Source organism: Rhinoraja longicauda, chromosome 23, assembly GCF_053455715.1.
Source record: "Rhinoraja longicauda isolate Sanriku21f chromosome 23, sRhiLon1.1, whole genome shotgun sequence".
NCBI classification, from domain to species: Eukaryota; Metazoa; Chordata; class Chondrichthyes; order Rajiformes; family Arhynchobatidae; genus Rhinoraja; species Rhinoraja longicauda.
The window spans coordinates 10396574-10420734 of record NC_135975.1 but is presented as its reverse complement, the minus strand read 5'-3'; the positions used below and the strand labels follow the sequence as shown (position 1 = coordinate 10420734).

At 41.0% G+C, this 24161-nt stretch overlaps 1 long non-coding RNA gene across 1 annotated transcript in view; it reads right to left on the bottom strand.

Annotated features, from left to right (window-relative positions):
- Positions 1 to 291: 291 nt before the first annotated feature.
- The window catches only part of LOC144605078 (uncharacterized), a 39236-nt gene continuing 15366 nt past the window's right edge, over positions 292 to 24161 (bottom strand). The window contains exons 3-5 of the long non-coding RNA XR_013548809.1: positions 16647 to 16778; positions 5236 to 5305; positions 292 to 3987 (exon numbers count right to left, since the gene is read on the bottom strand). This is a non-coding gene — a long non-coding RNA (uncharacterized LOC144605078). The remainder of the gene's footprint in view (positions 3988 to 5235; positions 5306 to 16646; positions 16779 to 24161) is intronic.

Below are 24161 nucleotides of genomic sequence, written 5' to 3'. Positions count from 1 at the left end.
TATCTGTTGCTTTTAAATATTTAAATCATTAAGGTGCATGCTATGTAACCATTAAGGTGCTTGCTATGTAACCATTAAGGTGCATGCTATGTAACCATTAAGGTGCATGTTATGAGACCATTAAGGTGCATGCAATGCTAAAGTGCTGGAGTAATTCAGCAGGCCAGGCAGCATCTCTGAAGAAGATAGGTGACATTTTGGGTCAGGACCATTTTTCAGTTATTCCAACAATATGTGTCCTTTATTGTAAACCAGTATCTGCAGTTCCATTTGTCTACATTTTCTACCTATTCCCAAATTGGTTGTTGAGACATTTAATGTACATTTAACTCCATTTTGCACATATGCATTGCCATTTTGATTTTATATTCAAATGCTCGATGTATTTTTAATTCTGTTGAACTCATTCCTTGTTTTATTTCATTCTAGATTTCCTCGCATGCATGTAGATTCAGTTCAGAGCTATCGAATCACGTTTTAACAGTGCTTAATTCCATGAATCCAATTTTGTTTTCTTCCCATTGTATTCAGTTCTTCTATCAAATTTAAATCCTCTTCTTTTATTATTCAAATCTATCGAAACAGATCTTACATGTGATCTGTGATATTTCAATATAATTCAAAACCTTTGGTAATAAGGAGCTGACAAAGGCCATGGGGGCATTTGGGGGATGCAGCCCTGGCAATTGGCACTTGAGACCATGCTGTTTCTCAGAGCCCACCCTACTTGTATACAGGGGCTCAGTTCCTGTGGCCTTCTGCAACCAGGGTTGGATGGGTGGGCACCATGGAACCGCGAGTCCAGGCAGCAGGTGGGTCCAGCAAGAACTGGCCTCTTGTGCGTAACTTTCATTTTCTTAATGCGATTCTCAGTTGCACTTATTTCAAATCATGTTCTTCTAATTTCATTTGCTGTTGTGCATCACAGAGTTTGTTCAAGCAATTTAGGCTGATAATGAGACCAATGGTTCAGCTCTGGAGGTCGTAATTGAAAGCTACATGCAGGCATTGTGTAAAGTCTACACAATGGAACGCTAATAGCATATTAGGCATGGATCTCAGGACATACAGATTATAATGACACCGATTGCAGCCACCATAGATTCATAGAGTCAGACAGATTGGATTCAAATCCTCATGGATTGTCCTGAACTCTCCAAGAATTTATATTGCTGTTCGCAGTTCTGTGGAAAACTCATTGCAATGTGGGAGGACTGTTGTTTTTTAAAAATGTATTTGGTTTATTTCTCCACATGATAAACTTTAGTTCAACTTTAAAAGTGTTTCATTGGGAAAAAAATTGTTTTGGAGCTTTCTATGGTTCGGAAAGCCATTGTGTTGACAGGGAAGTAAGGTGTTCAGAGTAGATACGTTGGTTGGTTGGAGGTGAGATAATAAGTGGTGTCATTAAATATCTGTGAATATATCTGCCAGAATTGGGCAACCCAATTGAAAGTGTGTAAAGTTACTTTACTAACCTCTTGCCTGAGAGAGTCAAGTAAAGCAAGGTTGACGGGAGTTCTTTCCAAATCTTATATTTTCTATCTTGACCAATTTTTGATGTAAACATTTCTTTTTGTGAGACTGAGGGTGAACAACTGAAAGGACGAGTTTGAATGAGAGCAAACACGCAAACCATCATTAATGGCTGGAGAACCATCACGTAGCTAGACATCCAACGTGTCTTTAATTATCTATAAACCATTTTTGCAATGAAATTCTCGAAATCCGAAGAGTTACATGTCCCCTGTCACTCCTCCTTCCCACTTTAATGTCTTTATTGTTGAATCCAGTGTTGCCTCTGGATGAGAAGGGAAGTGCTATCAAAGCAGCAGCTTCAAATACCTTGGTTACATGTTTAACGATAAAACAATGTCAAATTATATTAACATTTAAGTCTGACCTGGATGCAATAAGCCTATATGATGCTTAACCCTGCACGGCCACCACATCCACCTGATCACCTGCAGAAGTGAGTGGAAACTGGAGAGTACAAATAGGAGCAAATTCCACATGCCCAGTTGACATTGTCTCACTGTGGGATGAAGGAGAAGGTTGCAGGAGAAACATTCAAGATTATGTCAACATTTTATAATCCACTGTTCATCCATATCAGCTAACATCAAAACGAAATCCACTTCCTCCAAAAGGGCTCCTGGCACCATGACTACAACAAGGAGAGATGTCTCTTTTGTCTGGTGAAATTAGAAACTTTATCTTTCATATTAGAAAAAAACAGAGCTCCCTTTGAGTAGCAAATGGTGCAGCGGACAAGGCCCAGTAAAGATTATGTGGCTAGAGAAGCTGTGGGAAATACCAGTCTCATGAACATCAGAACAGAAAAAGAGATGTTAGACCCAATATTTTTTTCTTTTAGAACTAATTGGAGCTCTACCACATCATATTCTTCAACTAGTTGTCTCACACCACAATGGTCTCTAAATCCATTAAACTCTTGAATAATTAACTGAAAGATTTTGCAAGACAAAATCAATGAATTTTAGATGTCATTGTGACACAATGACTGAGTTACTTGAGGCAGCCAGGTTTGTAGCGCATTTGGGTATCTAATCTTTAGATCAATAGCATATTGGGTGCATGGACAGAGTTTCCACATTGGTTTTGCTAACTCTCTTTCACAGTTTCAATACCATTTTGGACTCTTAAAATCTTTTATTTATGTTACGCTTCACGAGACAGATTGAAAATTCTTGGAATCCTATACAATGACAGAATACACCAAGAACTTTTTCATAAAATCTCCCCATTGCCGAGTCATTTTTCAATAAGGAACCATGTGTGTTGGAAAAGATCGGCGCCCTTTCTCCAGAATAACAATGCCTCCAAAAATGGATAAATTAGGAGGAAAGTTGCATGGACAAGGATGCATTTCCCAGAGGGGGTGATGTAATTGAGGTATTTAAACGAATTAAAGAGTAAAGGATTAAAGGTAAAGATTACAGAGTGAATAGAAGAACTGTTTCTATTTCGAGTCACGGGAGAACCTTGATAGGGGAGGGTTTGGTTATAGTGTCACAAGTATTCAACCATTCCATGTTGTCAAGAAGCACTTCGGCACGCAAGATTAATAAGGTCTGGAACTATCTCCCTAAGAAAACTTGTGTCTTGGACACAATTATAAGCATCAAAACCAAGATCAAGTGATATTTGTTAGACAGGAATATTGAGGGAGTTTGACCTAAAATGGCAGGTGAAGTTATAATGCAGATCAACTATGATCTATCTGATGGAAAAGGCCCGAGAAGCATAATGGCTTTCTCCTGCACCCATATTCCTTCATAACAGTCTTTACATATATATCTGCAGTGTGCCTCTCAGTGACATTTGGAATTCCAGTGTTTTTCTACATTGTATGTACCTTTTACAAGGGTGATTAATAAAATGGGTTTATCTTATCTGACTGGATTCTATTTAACATTTTAACCATGGTCCTTTGTATTTAAAGAAACACTTTCCCAGTAATGAGATACCCTCAGTGATAAACCCATTGATGATGAACAACATCTGCATGGCAAGGCCTGACCTTCTAGCAATGCATAAGAACTCGCAATAGTGCTTACATTGATAACAAAGACCATAACATCTTTGTCTCTCTTCCCATGAAACCAATCACTCATTTCTCATCTCATCTTATTCTTCATCTCCCTCCATTATTTTACTCCCAGATTTCTGCCTTTCCCTCAAAAGGGAACATGTTATTTCTGGAACGAGAGCATTTTATTTTTCTTGGATTGGCAGCAGCTTTCCGCTTCTTCTGCACCCTCTCCAGTGAGGGCAGCTTGGGAGCCACTGGCTCTGTTGACGGATGCCCCACTGCAGTCTGTATCCCACGCAAATACTTTTTGGGGTAAGGGCTTCCTGATTGTCAGACAAAGGAACAGCAAGCCCAGACCGCAAAAAGATTCAAGAGAGAAAACATGTGATGGCTTCGAGCTGAACTCATTCACCGGGATATCGTTCACCAACCTGTGAAGAAAATGAAAGAAACAACATGAATTGTTCACTTTTGTGTTTCTTCAGTGACTACACGTTGCCAACTTTTCTTTCAGTGCCTAGAGATTTGATGTTCAGGTGATCTGGAAATTCCTTCCACCACTTATCCAATTGTCCTGAAAATATATGGTAAATGACAGTCTCACCCGCAGAGGGCACATCTACCAATTATATTTCCCCTCATCACTTTCTAGCAAGTGGCATTCAGGATTGGTCTGTCCATTTTCTGTCCACAAACACCTCACAGATGTGCAAAAGGACACAAAATGCTGGAGTAACGTTTCACAGAGTGCTGAAGTAACTCAGCGGGTCAGGCAGCATCTCTGGAGAACATGGATAGGTGACGTTTGGGGTCGAGACCCTTCTTCAGACTCTACATTTCAGATGTGGTTCTGTGAATCACACAATTGTTTCCCAGTTAGAAGGCTTGTTTATTAAAATCTCATGCAGGACACTTGGATGATATGGTGGAATACTCAGAGTGTGGCATTATCCGTGCCATCTTTTGGTTAATTAATGTAACCAGCACTATTCAAAGAGAAACAGGGACATGGGTGTTCGTGTCAAAGTTTAATCCTTAACAGCACCTAAAACGGATGGTCTGATCAATGATGGCTGTATTTCCAACATTTAAACATGGGCTACACTTCAAAGGCACATCATTGATAGTAAAGTGCTTTAGAATATGCAACATTTTAATACAAAGTCATACAATTAGCCATGTCTAACCACCTTTCATTTTTTCCATTCTATCTTTCCCATTATCTCCATTGACCTGAGGTAGAGCATTCACTGAGCCATCAGGGAAACAAACCTTCCAGCACTTTATAGACGGCTCAAGATTTTCCCCAGGGAAGGTGCAGTTCTGTGAACTGTTTATCAGCTGATGGGGTTTTGAGACCTGGTATCAATATGCTGCTTTTTTCCAATGTCCCAAGATAGTCCAGCTTTAATATTCAAATGAGTGTTGAGTAACATTATTGACTTATGATTAGTGGAGAGTTAAAATAAATTAAATAAAAAGATTATTTTCAAAAAGGTTTGTATTGATTGTTGGACCAGCAGGGACATTGCTCTGAAGTGATGACTCAGGAATAAGCCCAGTAATTAGTCGGGTGAGTACTAGAACTAATACTAGAGGGACTCATCAGATTCCAACTCTCTTCCCATGGCAGGAGACAGACCCACAAAGTGGCATTCATCCCTTGGTAACTTTCTTACCTTAGCATTAACAGTGCAGAAATGTAAGGTCTGTGCTATTGTATTCAAGCATCTCTTTTGTCTTCTGTTCCTGAAGGATGAGAAAAACCATGGGAATATCAGGGAGGTTAGATGATCAAAAATGTCATAGAATTCGCAAAAAAAACTAAGACTGCAAGAGCAGATGGCATAGACTAGCTTTGTATTCCTTCCAGTATATAATGGAAGGTTAAAGGCTGATTCAATTGAGGTATTAAGATGAATTGAAACAATGATATATCCTCTTGTGGGATGGTTCCAGTGATTAGTGACGTGTTACCTGGGTAGATTTGAGAAACTAGAATTATTTTTCCTTCAGCACAGGAAAGGTTGAGAGAAGCCACTATTTAAAACAGAACTATAGATCAGTTAGCCTGATGTTTGTTGAAGGGACAATGCTGGAATCTAACATCAAGGAAGTGATAACGTGATAACTTGGAAAATAATAATAAGCTTGGCCAAAGCCATCTTGGATTTATGAAAGTGAAAATGTGCTTCACTTTTGGAAATTTACGAGCTTGTAATTGGCAGAATAACTAAGGAGAAAGGAGTTGATGTGGTATATTTGGACGTTCTGAAGGCCAAATCTGTACATTTAATTTCAGATCCCATCTCATAAGGGCTCTAAATATAGGATCAAGATATTTCTATTCTTGGATTCAAATCTTCTTGCAATAAACACCAACATACTCATTCCATTCCTAACTGCTCATTGAACCTCCCTGTTAACTTTTAACCCAACCTTATTGAATTGGAAGCCTGAAGCTCTCAGGTTCAGGAACAGCTACTTACCTGTAGTCATCGGATTCTTGAACTGACCTGTTCAATCCTAATCTTAGTTCAGCAATGAATACTACAGACTAACTGTTGCGCTAAATCTGCAATAAGTAAAAGTGTCATTGTTCCTATGCATAAGACAAATAAACCCTTGACTCCTGACTCTCACTTGCACTTGTTTACTTATTGTGTTTTGTACCAATGTCTTGTGTTTTGCATGGTCTTTTTCTTTTCATTGTCTTGTAGAATTTGTGTAATGTATGTGTAATTTATGTTTTTGTGCATTGTCTATGTGCCTGCGCTGCTTATTCATTTAATTGTATCTGTACCTCACTGTAGTATAAGAAAATAACTGCAGATGCCGGTACAAATCGATTTATTCACAAAATGCTGGAGTAACTCAGCAGGTCAGGCAGCATCTGGAGTAACTCAGCAGGTCAGGCAGCATCTGGAGTAACTCAGCAGGTCAGGCAGCATCTGGAGTAATTCCATGCTGCCTGTACCTCACTGTACTTGTGCATATGACAATAACTCAACTTGACTTGAAAGTTCATGGCTCCTCTCTAGTTGGGCAAGCTAGAAACAAGGGTCTCGTCTTAAAATAAGGGTCTGCTATTCAGGAGAGAGATGAGAAGAAATTTCTTCATTCCGTGAATAAAGAATCTTTGGAGACACAAGAGACTACAGATGCTGAATCTTGAGGAAAAACTCGAGGTACTGGAGGAACTCAGCAGGTCAGGCAGCATCTGGGGAGAATCTGGTAACTTTGGGTCTGAACACTTTTTCTGTGGAGAATTGTTGGAGTTTTCTATCCAAGAGGGGAGTGGAGACTCAGTTGCCGAGTGTATTCAGGTCAGAGATTGATAGGTACTTTAATTTTAAGGACATCCATAGAAATGGTGTTAGTGCAAGAAAGTGGAATTGAGAGAAGAAAAATGCTAGCCATAAACTCACAGAATGGTGGAGCATACACTGTGGGCTGAATAGTCTCTTGTTTCTATTCCTTATGATCTGATAAAGGCATCTAGCATCATGAATAGTCCAGAGAGAGACAATGCAGACATGGTTCCAACTAGTAAAAAAAAAATCAAGAACCAGAAAATGTAGAATGAAAGGTTTCAAAGGTCAAAGATTTCAACGGTCTTTTATTGTGACATGTACCAATTAAGGTACAGTGACAATTACCATATAGCCATACGAAAAAAAGCAAATTACCATACAGCCATATGAAAAAAAGCAACAAGACACACAAATACATAAAAGTTAACATAAACATCCACCACAGCCAATTCCCCAAATTCCTCTCTGTTTCCAACCCGATTGGCAAAGGAACTAAATGTGATTGTGTGAAAATGCTTACAACTAACAAGTAGTCATGAACTGGAATGAAGGAGAAGATGCAGATGATACATAGATTCTACATAATATTCAGAAGGGGACTGGATAAGTAGATGTAAGGGCAATGGATAGAGGACTGGTAGAGGGAATAACTGGATTGCTCTTGCACCGACCGAGCCAGCACAAAGAGTGAATGGTGTGCCACCACACAGTAACCTCTCTGCAATTCTGTCAGCATTAAATTAGACCCTGGTCATTTAGACCCTTCCCTGCAAAATGTATTAAATTAGACCCTTCCCTGCAAAAACCCAAGAAGTAATCTGCATCTGTGCTCTAAATAAATTAACAAATAAACAAATAACTGCTGCAGTTGGAGGAAGATAATTGAAAATCTCAAAACTTAGACTAGAGATTTTTTATTCGACAAGAATGTTAAGGGTGAAGAAACCAAAATAGATAATAGAATTGAGATAAGGGCCAAGCACGTCATAACTAAATAACAGAGCAGACTTGAATGTTTCACCCCCGTTTGTGTATGTCTCCTCTTCAAACTCCTTGAAATATAAATACGGTGAGGATTCCGACTGTAAATGGCAGCACTCAAGAGAGAGGATTAAATAAAACATAAAATGACCTCCAGCAAAATTATAATACGAAATAATTACTCCTTGGAACATTCTGCCTAACACAAGTTCCCACTGCAAGACTGAGGCCTGTCAGAACAAGGAGAACAGCTTTAAGAGAAGGCTCCACTCCCTGTAAATCCTTTGCTATTCTTGGTTACCTGACCTCAGCAGATGTTCAGGGTGCTGAGCGTGATTCCAGACTCGGCAGAGAGTCACGCATGTTGGTGTGGGCGGGTAATTGTCCTGCTCAGTACACCACCCTCCCTCGTGTTCTGCTCCTGCCAGGAAGTTGTTGTTTTTATTCTTATCTTCACACTCTTGGGGGAACAGCGTGAAAGTGTGGAGGGATTCACCACCGGCTGATAAACAGGCTGTGACAAGAACACTGATTGTCGGCTGACACTACCCTTTAAAGCAGTCGACAGAGCAGTTTAGTCCAAGGCACAAAGAATACCAACACTGAATTCAAAAATTTATTCCAGGCTGTTTGTATTATGGTCAGATGAAATAAATTGTGTGCGGATTTGGTCAAGCAGACTTCAATTCCAATTACAATATTGACAAACACTAAGCAAGCCATGTTGAAGTCTTTGCATTGGCAGTTGCAATGCAAAAAGGATTTTTACATGAACTGTTCAACCACAGTTCATTTCTGTCTATGGGGAAAATGGCACATTCGGACAACAATCACATACATGTGCCATATAGTTGGTGACCGCATGTACACATGCAAAGTAGCATTAGCAAGGGTGTGGTCTTAGCAAGAGTGGTTGTATGGTCTGTCATGCCTGCTTTGTTCTTCAATATTAGACCCCATCTGTCATTTCCTGTCCAATCCCCAATTAATCCAAGTTCAAAATCTATCGATCCCTTTGAAAAACCTTATAGGTTATCGAACGGTGTTCTTTCAAAGAGCATTTATTTATCTATTTTAAGGTGATTCCACCTTGTTTGCCATCTGTGCCCATGGTAGCACACAATGGGGCACCAAGGTGGCACAGTGAGAGTTGCTGCCTTACAGCACCAGAGACCCGGTTCAATCCTGACTTTGCGTGCTGTCTGTACAGATTTTGTACATTCTTCCTGTGACCACATGGGTTTTCTCTGGGTGCTCTGATTTCCTCCCACACTCCAAAGACGTGCAGGTTTGTAGGTGAATAGGCTTCTGTAAATTGTAAACTGTCCCTGGTGTGTAGGATAGTGCTAGTGCATGGGGGGGATCGCTGGTCAGTGCAGACTTGTTCCCAATCTGTATCTAAAATCCAAAAAGCTTTCTGCCTCCATGTAGTCACTTTGTTTGTAAATAAGTCCAATAACTAGGTTTAGCCTAACTGTAACAATATTGTATTCACCACTTTCTGAAGATGCCATAGTTTGCTTGCCGTTCCCATACTGCCTGTGCTGTGAAACAGACCTGTATCAGCACTGATGTACACCATCTTACTCCTAGCATGTGAAAGGATCCTGGTGTGGCTTATAACTAATCTAGTCTCTATACAAAACCATGTTTTTTGCTACAAACATCTTTTACAACTGTTGAGTGGAAACTTGAATAGTCAGATGTGTAATGACTAACTGATAATGCCAAACTAAATTTTTATCAAACATAAACCGGTACCTTTAAGATTTATGCTCCCCATGAGTCAACCCAGCTTTCTTCATCTAACCCCAGCATCTAATATTTAAGCTCCCTTCACCCCTGCAAACCTATCCAGCTTCACTTTAAGATGCATTTATGCTTTACATCTGAATTTTTTACAGTGCTAGTGAGCTCTGTATTTTAATCATTCTCTAAATGAAGATCACAAAAGTGTTCACTAAAACACAATTGAAATCTAACCAAAAGGAAACACTCATTGCATTGAAATCAAACTGTTGTGAGATGAAATCGATTTGCTGGTAAGATGGGCAGAATAATGGCTGAAGAATTTAATCCTGATAAGCACAAACCAAAGCATTTCAGGAAAAGTAATATGTGTAGGACATTCACAAAGAATGGAAGGATCCTGGGGTGTATTAAGTATCGGAGGGGCCACGGTATAAAAGTCCAAGGAGCCTTGAAGGTGGCAACACATATACATCAGGCAGTGAAGAAGGCCTGTGCTATACTTGTTTTCATTAACCATGGCATATACGAGCTGTGAGGAGATCATACAACTGTATGGAATATTACTTAGGCCTCAGCAGGTCAGTTCTGGTTGCACACTGGAGGAAGAATATAATTGTACTGAAAGGGGTGCAGAGGAGAGTCACGAGAATATTGCCTGGGATGTTTCAGTTATAGGAAGACACTGGATAAATGTGGTTTATTTTCCTTGAAGCAGAACAAGCTGATGAAGACCTGATGGAGATGTCTAAAACTATGAGCAGCATAGGTTGGATTGACAGCAGGAAACTTTTCCCCCATAGCAGAGATTATTAAAAGCACAGGGCATAGGTTTACAGTAATGGATAAGGGGTTTAGTGAGGATCTAAAGAGGAACTTTTTCATCCAGTTGGAATAAGAACCCATTGCCTGAGTGTGTGATGGAGCAAGTCTCACGCTTAATAATTATCAAGATAACAATAGAATCTACAAGGTATAGAAGGCCATGGAATAAATTTTGATAAATAAGATCAGTAAAGATGGGTTTGGAGGAATATGGGTTAAACGCAGTCAAATATAACTGGCTCAGATCGGCCATCATGGTCAGCATGGATCAGTTGAGCCAAAGAGCCTGCTTCAATGCTGTATGACTCTATGGCTCAATAACTCTAAGTCCTGTTTCTTTGCTCTATAGTGATATTCACTATAACACCATTAAAATCTACACACGCTATGACTTTCTCTATGGTTCAACTAAAATCTAAGAATGCTGAACAACTAAACCTAAGCATTCAGAGGCATTCTCTATGCTTGGACAGAAATATAGTCTCACTGATGCTCATGAAATCTGGCACATGGAGATATTCGTTATGGCTTGGCTAAAATGGAACTACATTGAAACAATCATGACACAACTAAATCTACTCTGTGGATATCTCACTAATATCAAATCTTCCTGAGCCATTTAGTATGTCACGCTGAAATCTAACCATGATGAGACATTCACAATGATATCAAGTGTAATCCAACCAGATTGCTCCAATAATCTTGGCATGACTGAAATCTAGCCACACTGAGACATTAAAAATAAAACTTCTAAAATCAAACTCTATGGAGATCGTGATACCACACAAATAAAATGCAATTGGTCCGGGGCACTCACAATGACTGGACTAAAATCTATTGACGCAGGCACATTCATTATGATGTGAATGAAATCTAAGCATGCTGCATCTTATACGACATCATGTCTGTATTCAACTGCTCTGACACAGTCACGGTGATATAACTGCAACAGTGACATTCCCCCACTGCTACTGAAGCCAGCCAATGCTGAGTCATTTGCAATGACATCACAGAAATCTAACCATGCACAGACACTCACGACAACGCAACTGAAATCTAACCATGCCGAGACATTCACTTTGATACGACAGAAATCTAATCATTCACAGTTACTATGACGTGACTGATGTCTAACCACCCTGAGGCATTTACAATGTCGTCATGTAATCAAACCGTACTGGAGTATTGACTCCGTCATAACTGAAGTCAAACTGCTCTGACACACTCACTAAGCCATGACTGAAATCTAATTGTACTGAGACATTCACCATGCTATGACTCAACTTGTACGCCATAACCCTACCTATCCCCAGCAATATTTTCTTCCTTTGCGTAAATAAAAAATCTACTTATCTCTGCCTTTAAACACATTCAGAGACCGAAGCACCAACCTCCCTTTCACTGCAAGTGTGGCAAAGGAGGTATGAGGTGGTAGAGTAGCCCTTTAAATACAGTGCAGCTGTAGAAAATGGAGGAACGTATTTCACTGCCCTTTCAGGAAGAGATTTCCAAAGACTTGGGACTCTCTGAAAAAAATCTTCTTATCTCTATCTTATTTGGGTGACCTCTTATTTTAAAGCCAGTCTGTGCTTACGTAGAACCAGCCCGCTTTAAACCTATTGTCTGCACTGAAGGATAGAAATATAAGACCATTAGGGAACAAATGTAGAAGTGGATTACTTCACAGTGTGACCTATAAATTAGACAACATAAATAGGAAATGAAAAATGTTATCTGGAAAAGTGCTGTGAAATTGCATTTCATTATTTTTATGCTGTCACTATTTGAGTTGTTTTCAAAATCTGTCCAGACATTTCCATTCTCTCTGCATGCCAGTGTACACCAGATATTTAGCTTGTACAAGTTGCAAGAAGTGACATTATCATGCAAAAGCCCATTTAACTTAGCACTCACAGAGAACCAAGCAATTACTTTCCTCCATTTTCTACAGCTGCACTGTATTTAAAGGGCTACTCTACCACCTCATACTTCCTTTGCCACACTTGCAGTGAAAGGGAGGTTGGTGCTTCGGTCTTGACTTCTTCCATCTAGTGGAGGATATTGGAATTGCATTGAGTGGCAGGTCGGGCAATGCAAGTGCTGTGCAAGCCAACAGGGCTGTTTAGTGTGAGATGGACTGCCGTGGTTCCCTGTTACCACCTTGGCATGGGCGCTTTATGATGGTCCCTTTGAGTGAACTGGCTTAGCTGGCCTGTAGGAGAGGTATTGGAGGTGGGGCAGGGTGTTTCCAAGTGATCCACAAGGAGAAACAATATAGTGGATTTGTGATGATAAACCGTTCGCTAACATTGTTTGGGGATCGCAGTTCAAATTCCAGATCACTGAAGAGCTATGCATCTAGAGGCTAAGGTTTTCTAGAAGTGTTGGGATGGGGTGATTGGACAGTGTTGGTTGAAGGATCTGACTAGAGTCAGGTGGATAATGGGAATGACAGTGTATGTGACTGTGATGTAAAGGTAGTGTAGAAATGCATTTTGTGAATAAATACCTTTGTGATGTAAAGGTAATAGGATAGTGGAAGAACGAGGAAGGAGACCGAGGACTATAGTCGAGGGTCACATAAGTGCCGAGATGATGATTGTGTGGCTTTTAATGCTTAAATATGGCACTAATAAAGTATCCATTTTTGGGATAAAAACAACCCAACGGTAGTTAATCTCTGAATATTGTACATTTTAAGATATTTGACCCTCGACTACTAGTCATCAAGTGCACCTTCAGACACCAGGCACGAACCTTGTGCAAGGGGTGAGTGATTTCATTCATTGTTTAATTATTCTTTTGCACATGTCAGAGCGAAACCGGATCACATTTTCCTTTTCAGAAAGGCCACTCACGGGGAATTATATTTTCATTGGGTTTACAGCAGCTGTGCAATTCAATGGGCCACTCCTACAATCAACATTTACTTCCCATTCTGCTGCAGGAGGTTGAATTCTGGTTGAAGAAGGTCCTGATATTTGTCACTGTGACTAGGGTACGGGGCACAGCCAATGCTACACTTGTTAGCCCTTTGCCAGTGTTTCAGTTGGGGAGAGAGATTGGATAGATTGGGTTTGTTTTTCTTGGAACAGTACAGGCCGATGGGGGACTTGATGGAGATCTACAGAATTGTGAGGTGCACAGAGTGGATTCACAGTAGAAACTTTCCCCCTTAACAGAAGTGATGAATTCTAGATGGTACTGGTATTGGATAAGGGTTAAGACGTTTAGGGTCGATCTGAAGAGGAACTTATTTCCCCAGGGAGTATTGGTAATCTGGAACGCACTGCTTGAGTGTGGTGTAGAGAGGTATTCTCACAACATTTAAGAAATACCGAGATGAGTATTTGAATTGCCACGACATAAAAGGCTATGGACGAAATGCTAGTAGATGGGTTTAATGTAGATACAGTAGGTATTTGATTGTCAGCATGGACATGGTAGGCCAATGGGCCTGCAGTGTGCTCTATTTCTCAATTAGACAATTACCATGACATGACTGAAATCATTGAAATTTAATCCTGCTAAGAAGTTCGGTCTCATTCAAATGAAATCTAGGCATTCGTAACATATTAAACCTGACCATTTGGAGGCATTCTGAAATATAACATGTTTTTGAGGAGAATGTGTGTTTTGGCGCAAATGGATGTGCTGCATTGACATGGTCAAGGAAGGAGAATATGGGTTCACTTCTGTTGATACTAATCTTCCGAGTGTTCCAGAGATCTACACCTCTATACCCATTTCTCCACACAACAGTATGTCTACAGTCTGTCTAAAAAACGCACACCTCCTGATTCAAGGTTTCTTCCCAGCTGTTATCAGGCAAATAAATCATCCTACCACAACCAGAGAGCAGTGCTGAACTACTATCTACCTCTTTGGTGACCCTCGGACTATCCTTGATCGGACTTTGCTGGCTTTACCTTGCACAAACCCTTATTCCCTTATCATGTAACTATACACTGTAGATGGCTCGATTGTAATCATGTATTGTCTATCTACTGACTGGATAGCACACATCAAAAGTTTTTCACTGTACCTCGGTACACGTTACAATAATCTAAACTGAACTGAACTGAACTGAACTGAGCAGCAGTGACAAGAGAATTGTGAACTTCTGGGGATCAGGGATGCACCCACACATTCTGTCTGGACTGCTCAGCCCATAGTAGTCAAATTCACTTTCACATCTGAATTTCTTTGCCTCTAAATCTTTTCAGGTAGTACAAATGTCACATGAAGGAAATAATGTTTCAGACGGAGCATGTATATGAACTTGCATACATTGGAAGCTTCCCGAGATGACAGACTGCCCTCATGTGACACTCCAAGCTTGCCTTCAGAATCTGGGGCTCTCACTGAATAAGAAATATCATCTTCCTCTTAAAGAACAACATGGTAGATTAGAGGGAAACACGTCCCTTGATCAATGTAATGCATCTGCAGGGTTTATGTGGCCACTTTATTACTGGACAGTTTGCATTGCTTGAGGTACTTCAGCTAACACTCCAGCTTGGGCCAAACTCCATGTTCCTTGGCTTCTGGCATCTGTCCACAAGTCTATCTAAATCCAATGGACCACCACTGCATTCATTGCCGTGGGCACAGTGGAGAATGACATCAAGTCAAGTCAATTTTATTTGTATAGCACATTTAAAAACAACCCATGTTGACCAAAGTGCTGTACATCTGATTAGGTACTAAGGAAAAAAATGAAACATACAGTAGCACGCAAACAGTTCACAGCGCCTCCTCAATGAGCCTCAAACGCTAGGGAGTAGAAATAGGTTTTGAGCCTGGACTTAAAGGAGTCGATGGAGGGGGCAGTTCTGATGGGGAGAGGGATGCTGTTCCACAGTCTAGGAGCTGCAACCGCAAAAGCGTGGTCACCCCTGAGCTTAAGCCTAGACCGCGGGATAGTGAGTAGCCCCAAATCGGCCGACCTGAGGGACCTGGAGTTAGAGAGGGGGGTTAGAAGATTTTTGATGTGGGGGGGGGGGGGGGGAATGTCCATTTAGGGCTTTATACGTGAATAGGAGGAGCTTGAAGTTGATTCTGTACCGTACAAGGAGCCAGTGGAGAGAGGCCAGAATCGGGGTGATGTGGTCCCTTTTACGGGTACCCATCAGGAGTCTCGCACACATCAGAGACCTGTGCATAATAACTGCCCCAAAGGAAAGCTGATGGGTCAGCTTGGGTGATAAATCAATACAACAGTAAGCTCCTTCATCTTTGTACACACAGAAATGAGCATAAAAACCTAATGTCTCTGTGAGCGTCCTGCTGCATAAAAGTCAGTGGCAGGGTAGAAGTGGGCTACCTGTCAGGCTGTGCAGGCAACACGGTATTTTGAGATTTCCCCTGTAGAGTTTTTTCTCCAAACACTACTTGCAGCCCAGAGTTGGGGAGCAATATTATGACCCAGAATGACCCAGGTGGTCGTGCCTCCTGAGGCGAATCATGAAATTGGCCAGACTCTGAGATACAGGGTTATCCCCAATGGAAATTCCATGTCACCTCAGTACATCTCCCTGTATCTTGTCCAATTTTTACTGTTCTCATATTGTTGACTATATTTCTGACATTTCAATAGTGATTAAATAGAAACATAGAAACATAGAAAATAGGTGCAGGAGTAGGCCATTCGGCCCTTCGAGCCTGCACCTATTCAATATGATCATGGCTGATCATCCAACTCAGTATCCTGTACCTGCCTTCTCTCCATACCCCCTGATCCCTTTAGCCACAAGGGCCACATCTAACTCCCTCTTAAATATAGCCAATGAACTGGCCTCAACTACCTTCTGTGGCAGAGAATTCCACAGATTCACCACTCTCTGTGTGAAAAACACTTTTTCATCTCGGTCCTAAAAGACTTCCCCCTTATCCTTAAACTGTGACCCCTTGTTCTGGACTTCCACAACATCGGGAACAATCTTCCTGCATCTAGTCTGTCCAACCCCTTAAGAATTTTGTAAGTTTCTATAAGATCCCCCCTCAATCTTCTAAATTCCAGCGAGTACAAGCCGAGTCTACCCAGTCTTTCTTCAGAAGAAAGTCCTGCCATCCCACTTTTTGGAGTTGTTGTAAGCTCGTGCTATATGTTACATCAATTCTTCTACATTTCACACTATATATGTTTTTGTTTCGTTTTAACTAATGAAGCTAAATCTATAATTCAACACCAATAGCAATCATCATTTGCTTTTACTTACTGGCTTCCTTTTGCCTTCTGCCTCCTGTTCTCCATTTTGGAAGAGGGAACAACATCTGAAGAGACGAAAATTGATTGCGAAAATTAGGCCAAGGCAGATCAGGATGAAGTGGGTCGAGTTCAGCAATTCCCTCTGAAAGAAAGAGGAGGGTAGTCTGTTACGGCTTGCAAAAGATCAGTCCAAAGCTGATTCTTTCATTCATGGTGCACAAAGAGTTAAACTGATGTTTTCTTTCTACAATGAAAGGCCGACAGATCCACAAACAACTCCTTGCATGTCGTAACTCTGATTTCCCAGGTATTTCAGCCAGCAGAATGGAGTCACCAGGGTCAGATGACTAACAGCAGCCAATACTCTCTCTGTGAGCAGTTAATGGCTGCCTTCAGTCAGTGCAAATGATTCCCACTGGAACTTGGCAATCTATATGTACGTGAAATGATAAGTGTGAGTTCTGAGCAAACTCTCATTTGGAGGAGTCTTCTATATATTAAAAGCATTTGCCCGCAACTTGAGAGTCTTGCATTAAAAAGATACAGCCTAACAGTGGGACCAACTGGAAGGCTACTATGAGCCAGCTACATGTATGAAATTATCATCTCCTTAGTTAAAGCAGCATTACAAGTACTAGTTTGCAGACATACAATGCAGAGAAATCATTATGTTGTAACCACAACGATGGTAAAGGTTTTATTCTTGATTTTACAGATTCTGGAATGAGATGGTTATCCTATCAACAGTTTAGGCCTGTATTCCTTGACATTTGGCAGAATGAAGGGTAACCTTATTCAAACATATGAGATCATAAGGGGGCTGGACCGGGTAGATTTTGAAATGTTTTCACTAGTGGGAGTGTCACGAACAAGGGGACACAACTACAAAGTAAGGGGCTGGTCAATTAACATTGAGATGCAGGGAAATGTCTTCCCTCAGAGGATGGTGAACCTCCAGAATTCTTCCCTGGAGGGTGGTGATGGCCAAGTAATTAGATATATATTAGGTGGAGATCGAAGAATTGAGCATTTTGTGGAACTGGTACAGAAAAGGGGTTGGAGCCAGCACACATGAGCTATGATCATATTGAATGGCAGGCATCCTTAAATTCAAATGGAATAATAGGATTGAGTTGAGGCCCGCATGGAAATTTGCAGAATAGATCGAGGATGTGGTATATTTGTATTTTTATGATTTTTTTGATAAGGTCAGACTTAAGAGGTTGGTTACAACAGTTAAACTATGTGGAGAGACATGGATTGGGAACTGATTATCAGACAGCATACTAAAGAGTGGGAATAAATGTGTAGGAAGGAACTGCAGATGCTGTTTTAAACCAAAGATAAGCACAAAATGCTGGAGTAACTCAGCAGGAGAGGCAGCATCTCTGGAGAGAAGGAATGGGTGACGTTTCGGGTCGAGACCCTTCTTCAGACCAGAATAAACGTTCCTTTCTCAGGTTGGCAGGCTGTAATCATATTATTCCAGATTCAGTGTTTGCATCCCAACTATTCATGATCTCTGTGAACAATTATGACTAATTTGATTGTGGGGATCAAATGTTACATTTCTGCAGTTGCCGATGATATTAGACTAGGTGGGACTGTGAGCATGGAGGAGGATATAAAGAGGCTGAATGACTAGGTGAGACCATGGCAGACGAAATATAATGTGAAAGAATATGAGGTGCATATGAGGTGCATTGAACAGAAAAGCAGAGTGTTTGAATGGGTGTGGTGAATGTATGTGAAAGTTTCTCCAGGTCAGGAGACTAAACGCTGGGCACATAGTCGTGGAATAAAGAATAGGTGATAGAGGAGTGAGTGGAGATATTTCTTCACACACTTTGGCATTTTCTACCCCAGAGCACAATGGAGGTCCAGTCTTAGAATTCATTCAAAATATATCTGGATGTTAGGCAAATCAATGACAAGGGGATTGTTCAGAGAAATGGTATTGAGGTGGAAGATCATCTATCATTTTAATAAATGGTGGAGTAAGCATGACGAGGCTACAAGTGTTTTTATTTCTCATGTACTTGGTTCTTAAATGGAGGTTGATTACAGAATGCTGTGGGCATTCATATCCTTGTTCATGAACTATAAAAAGTTAGCCGGTAGAATAAGGGGTCATTCTCAATTTGGCAACCTTGAACTAGTACAGTGTTGCAGGGGCCAATACTGGGACCACAGCTGCTTATAATAGACGTAGAGGAAGGAAGCAAATATACTGTACTGTGGCCAAATTTGCAGAGAATACAAGAGGAAGGGGAAAGTCAAGCTGTGAGAAGGATATAGTTTATAGTTTATAGTTATACCGATGGATTAAGTGAGTGGGTAAAAAGTTGGCAAGTGGAGAGTAATGCGGAAAAATGAGAAGTTACTCACTCTGGAAGGGAAATTGTTAAACAGATTATTTAAATGAAGGGAGACTGCAGTACATCGCAGCACAAAGGCACTTGGGGGCTCTTGTTCATTAAACACACAAAGCTAGCATTCAGGTACAGCAGGTAATCACAAAGGCTGAGAGTACTGGCTTTTATTTTAAGGGGGTTGGAGTAGAAAAGCCAGGACGTACTACTGCAACTGTAGAAGGCACTAATGAGAACACATCTAGAATACTGGTTATTAATTTTGGTCCCCCTTATTTAAAAGCAAAACAGCATATTGCTGTTGTTGGAAGTTCAGAATACGCTCATTAGAGCTGGGAAAAATGAGAGGAGAGTGCAGCATAAATTCCCCATGATGGCACCAGCCAAACATTATACCAGGTACTGTAGGCTTTACTTTTATCTGATGAGAATTTGGCCATACCAAGTTAATGTCTGAGAATCACCACATTTGCAAGCATATTGCAGCATCCGTGGATACAGCAGAGCCGAATGACGTTTACCTTTGCGTTGGGAACTGCAATTATCTTATTCCAGGCTTGGCCATTTTGGAGAATATTTAAGACTCAACTACATTGATAACCACTTCTGGAATTGCACACAGACCAGATTTCCTCATCTCATTAGTTCCATGGCAGAATTTGAGGTCAGATGTCTCTATTGTTCATCTATGCTTCTCTGTTATGTCTTATAACAACCACCAAACCATCAACATATCAAATAATATGTCAGCAATAAAATGTTTTTTAAACCAATACCTTTTGACTAAGTAGTATTTTGTATCTTTCATTTGTGACAACACTTGCAGTTCTGTTGACGATCTACATCTTTACCAGTCTTCAGTTTCTGTTTTATTTTCCTATTCTCTTTGGTTATTTCAGTTGTCTTTTATTCTTGTAATTCATCAGTAATATTAATTGGGACTGGTACTCCAGTTCAGAGCTAAATTAATCTGAGGGTGTCTTTGCCCTTGCAGTTGAACGTCATGGCACTTCAAACCCCGATCGATATGCAGTTTATACCAACATCACCAAAGCAAATTATCTGAGGATTTATCATATTTGCTGCGTCTGGAAACTTCTCATGCAACAACAGCCAACCGCATTGAAGCTACAGCCAAAAAAGCGCATCAACGCCTCTACTTCATCAAAAGACTAAGAAAGTTCGGCATGTTGCCAATAACACTTATCAACTTCTACCTATGCACCATAGAAAACATTGTGATGCTTTACAGCTTGGTTTGGGGATAGATCTGCCCAAAGAAATTGCAGAGAGTTGTGGATGTAGCCCAGTCCACCACACAGACTAATCTCTCCAGCATCAACTCCATCTGCATTTCATTCTGTTTTGGGAAACCAGCCAACATTATCAAAGACCTTTTTCAATAGACAATAGACAATAGACAATAGGTGCAGGAGTAGGCCATTCAGCCCTTCGAGCCAGCACCGCCATTCAATGTGATCATGGCTGATCACTCTCAATCAGTACCCCGTTCCTGCCTTCTCCCCATACCCCCTCACTCCGCTATCCTTAAGAGCTCTATCCAGCTCTCTCTTGAAAGCATCCAACGAACTGGCCTCCACTGCCTTCTGAGGCAGAGAATTCCACACCTTCACCACTCTCTGACTGAAAAAGTTCTTCCTCAACTCCGTTCTAAATGGCCTACCCCTTATTCTTAAACTGTGGCCCCTTGTTCTGGACTCCCCCAACATTGGGAACATGTTTCCTGCCTCTAATGTGTCCAATCCCCTAATTATCTTATATGTTTCAATAAGATCCCCCCTCATCCTTCTAAATTCCAGTGTATACACGGACACAACTTTCTTCAACTCGTTATTAATTGCTGGCCAAATCACAAAACTTCTGACAGTGTTGACACTTCAAATATTTTCAGTGTGGAGTGCTTCTACAATCATTTTCTTGAAAACACTTGGAATAATGACTTGATATTTACATCTTGGCTAGTTTATAATTCAAGCCTGCGATGAGAACATGGATGAAGTGCTTTATTTAAACACTTGTCCAGAATGGTGCATCCACTCAAAGAGGTCAACTGAGTTCTCAAAGGAACCCAACTGAGCAACCTCAGTGGCTGCTACTGGGAACCATCCATCCAGAAGCTGCAGTGAAACAGGTGTAAACTAACAGTACGAGATTCACGTGATAACCGGGACAGCGCTTCTCCTCGTACGGTAAATGTTTCTGCCCTATCAACAATAGACAATAGACAATAGGTGCAGGAGTAGGCCATTCGGCCCTTCGAGCCAGCATGGCTGATCATTCTCAATCAGTACCCCGTTCCTGCCTTCTCCCCATACCCCCTGACTCCGCTATCCTTAAGAGCTCTATCCAGCTCTCTCTTGAATGCATTCAGAGAATTGGCCTCCACTGCCTTCTGAGGCAGAGAATTCCACAGATTCACAACTCTCTGACTGAAAAAAGTTTTTCCTCATCTCCGTTCTAAATGGCCTACCCCTTATTCTTAAACTGTAGCCCCTGGTTCTGGACTCCCCCAACATTGGGAACATGTTTCTTGCCTCTAACGTGTCCAACCCCTTAATAATCTTATACGTTTTGATAAGATCCCCCCTCATCCTTCTAAATTCCAGTGTATACAAGCCTAGTCGCTCCAGTCTTTCAACATATGACAGTCCCGCCATTCCGGGAATTAACCTAGTAAACCTACACTGCACGCCCTCAATAGCAAGAATATCCTTCCTCAAATTTGGAGACCAAAACTGCACACAGTACTCCAGGTGCAGTCTCACTGGGGCTCTGTACAACTGCAGAAGGACCTCTTTGCTCCTCATATTGTTAACCAATTTTCGCCCTTTATCATTACTAGTCTTCTTCAATTACAGGTAAAGAAACATGAGATGTTGCTCCAAACAAGCCATTATATCTGTCTCTTGACATTCAAAACGGAATAACTCCTAAAATCACCTATTTCCTACAAAGGCTAGAAGACTGTGCTCGTTGTATAGCTCCTTTCCAATAATGGAATAGTCACAACTTGTCAACCTACAAGCCTGGTGCTTTTCCATCAATCTGAATGTGATCTTACACCCCTCTTGACTGACAGTTACTTGTAACATATGTGTTACAAAATGTGAATTCTAAACCATCTGTAGTGGTTGTTATATGGTATAAATTCCTTTTTAATGTCTTTTTTGGAGAAATACTTCATCTCTGTGCGGATGTTGCACCCAGATCTATGCTGCTGCCATATTTAGTTTCACAAATAACTGTTACAGAAACCTTCCTCCGGGATGACTAGAATTGAGCTCAGGTTCATTCCTAGAGATTGAATTTGGGTACTTTGCAAGTGGTATCTCAATCTGCATTGGGTTTCTCCTAAGTACATTTGTTTGTGAAAAGTGTAAGTGAAATGTAGCTTCAATTGGAAGGACTGTTTGGACTCTACAGAAGAAGATGGTGACGAAAGAGGCAGTAAAATGACTGCTATTTTATCTCCTGCGCTTATGTTGGAATACAGTGCAAAATGGAGATGGAAGAGTGCGGCAGAGAGATGGAAAAGGAGTAATCCCTTCAAAATGCTGAAAGTGTAAGAGAGAAAAAAAGATGTGTAAGGTGATGGCATTTCATTGAGGGTTGCAAAACTCATGGAAGATGATTAATTGAATGTGAAGGCTATTGAAGTGGAAGGTGGGGTCCATCATTAGATGTTATCCTTTGACTATAGACTGTCTGTCGCATCTGGATCCCCCAGCAGGCTTTGCATGGAGCACCAAATCAAACAAGAGACTTTTTGCATCGAATGCACAATTGGATTAATTAAATCATTTTAACTCTCAGATTACTCAAGAACCCATCTCTGGATGCACTACCTAATAGTTTCTAAAATTTACAAAGCATTTAAATCTTTCCATTAAATTAAGTAACCACTGATTTCTGTTGGCTTCATCAAACAGCTGTGAGTTGGAATATTCTTTCAACTCTGACTACCTCTGTGAATGAGCTACCTTTAATTTTCTACAGAGTTGCAGCACACTTCTACACTGTGCAGTACACTTATTCGCTAATTTCTTTGTTGCTTTCTTACTTTTTCTCACCATAGCATTGAGTGGCAGTGCATCTTCAGCAAAGCCTTCAAGCGCAAAAATATTATTAGCCATTAAAGGTATTGCCACCTGGTCTGTGTTGGATGCAAACGATTCACATGCCTCATTATATACTGCATGTTGCCGAAGAAGCCTTCTCTATTTCTGTTTCCAGAGATGCTGCCGGTCCTGAGCTGAGTTACTCCATCATTTTGTGTCTATCTTCGAGTTATACAGCCTTTTGGCCCAACTCATCATGCTGACTAAGGTTGTTTGCGTTTGGCCCATATCCTTCTGAACTTATTTTATTCATTAACCTGTCCAAATGGCTTTTAAATATTGCAATTATCCCCTGCCTCTACCACTTTCTCTGGCAGCTCATTCCATGTATGCACCACCCGCCATGTGGGTATGGGAGTCCTATTGCACCAGCTCAGGACCATTCACCACGCAGATCAGAGAGCTGGACCCCAGGGTGCAGCGGGCAAGCAAAATAGCCTTCTGCATGCAGCCCAGATACGGCTTGGCAATAACGTTGGCTCTCCAGAAGCACCAGCAGGGGTGTGCCACATTAAAGATGAGCCAGGTAGATAGAGAGTTATACTGAAGGAGAGTTAGTTTGGTGAAGCAGCAGCCTAGTCAGAGACATATCTGTTTCCACAGCTGGCCATCATGCCCTCCAGGTCTACACTGCAAAGTGGGTGTTGTTGGCTGTCAGAACTAATGCCTGAAGTCAAGCTCCAAGACCCAGGCAAAATTTTCAATTACCTCACACAATAAGAAAAGGTCGGTGAAGTATCTTCAATTGAATATGATCCTATCTGCTCCAATGGCTTCACACAATGCCTTGTTCAACAATCAACAACAATATCCAACAATCAGTACACATATTTAACATTCACACATTTTAGTGTGTGTACCCACTGTCTTGCCAGTATTCAGTCACTACATCACCAAACATGTCTACAGCATTTTCCAATGTGCACTCCTCCCTCTTCAACGATGATCAACACCATTTAGGGCAATACACCTTGCTTAACAGGCACTCCTTCTACCACCCGATTGTCTCCTCCA